We start from the raw sequence: 1,685 nt of genomic DNA, 5'->3' as shown, positions 1-1,685 counted from the left end.
GTGTGTGGTTGTTTTTCGCAGTCATTAGGACTACTGTTTTTAGATTTACTAAATATAGTAGGCAAATATTTTTTCAAAATGCACTGAAAATCTAAACATGAGAAACATTAATAAAAGTTTTACTAAGTTTTAATAAAATGATTTACAGTGATGCTGTTTGCTAGCTAGTACGCTGGCCATCCAATCAAAGGACGAGAAAATGCTGACGTTATCGTTAGCCAGCTAGATGGCCCTGGTGTTGCCAACTCGAAATCTGATTGGTTAAAGCAACAGTTTCATTGCCATTGATTTAAGCTAACAGAAGCCTGCACTGTTGATTCTGAAGGCCTTAAGGCAGATGTCTTTGACCCTGGCAACACGATTGCTGAAATATGATTGGATAAAAGCTCTAATATAAACATACACTGCTGGAAGCAGTGCAACCAAGAGAAAAGCTATGAAATGAAGAGAATAGACTATTGGAAATAATTTAATACGCATTCATGGAAAAATATATTAAAACTAAATCAGTGATTCTAATAGTGTTTAGGCAAGCAGAGAAGGCTTTGCTGGCCCTGACGGCCCACCACTGTATTGATATTTGTTTGTTCCTTCACCCCTTAAATGTGTCTAAAGTATTTTAATAATGTGAATTTAACATCGGCCTAAATATAGGCTACAGTATGTTCAATGAAGGGGGCTTGATAAGTCAGTCTCTCCTCACCATGTACATTCATGAGCTCTGAAATTCACCAACAATCGGTTTTGCTATACTTTTGCTAAACATCTGAACTTGGTAGAGTGCACACTATTGAGATCTGTGTTGCAGATTTGGCACATTTTTCAGAAGAAACCTTTAGAGTCTAGAAACTCATTTCAGCTAAAGACACAATTAAGTCTCACCATGTATTTCAAATCTGAGAATGATGAAAATATTTTATGATGCTGTGTAATTTTTATTATTATTAGTTTTTTTAGGATGAGATTTTCTTTTTGGGCAAACCAAAGAAAATGTGAGGTGTGAATTGAAACATCCAGTATGTTTCTGCTAGCAGGTGCTGCAAGGGCAGAGTTTCCAAACACAACTTTTGCCTAGAACACAAATGTAACAATGGTGAATTTACAAATAAAACAATTTAATTTGTTACTGCAAATATTGAAGTAATACTTCAGTAATTTATGTTAGTTGAATCCTCTGTTGACCGTTATGATTAAATGCAGTGTTGGGAAGGTTACTTTGGAAATGTAATAGGTTACAGATTACAAGTTACCCTACTTAAAATGTAATAAGTAGTGTAACTTTTCAATTACTTTATTAAAGTAATGTAACTGATTACATTTGATTACTTTTTTATTACTTTTCAAAATTTCTAATGTTTTCAACTGTTAATCATTTTCAAACATGTAAACCAGGCAAGGTTAAACTTACCTTAAAATGTGCTCAACACTGATAACTGTCAGACTTTCGAAATCCTTCATCACTTGAATTAAGATTATAATATTTTAATTTTAAAGGAGACATTGGATGCAAAATATCTTCATTTGCATATAAATGTGTCTTAGCAGTGTGTGGACACAACCACCCTACAATGATAAAAATCCATTCACTCCTTCTTTTTTTTTTAATCCGCCAATATCCTAAACAGTCTCAATTATCTAGCTGTTTTGATTTTCTGAGCAGTATGATGTCATATTGTTCAGGCCCC

The sequence above is a fragment of the Sinocyclocheilus grahami genome, unplaced genomic scaffold, assembly GCF_001515645.1.
Source record: "Sinocyclocheilus grahami isolate Dianchi unplaced genomic scaffold, SAMN03320097.WGS_v1.1 scaffold108.1, whole genome shotgun sequence".
Classification (NCBI taxonomy): Eukaryota; Metazoa; Chordata; class Actinopteri; order Cypriniformes; family Cyprinidae; genus Sinocyclocheilus; species Sinocyclocheilus grahami.
This window is presented reverse-complemented; position numbering follows the sequence as displayed.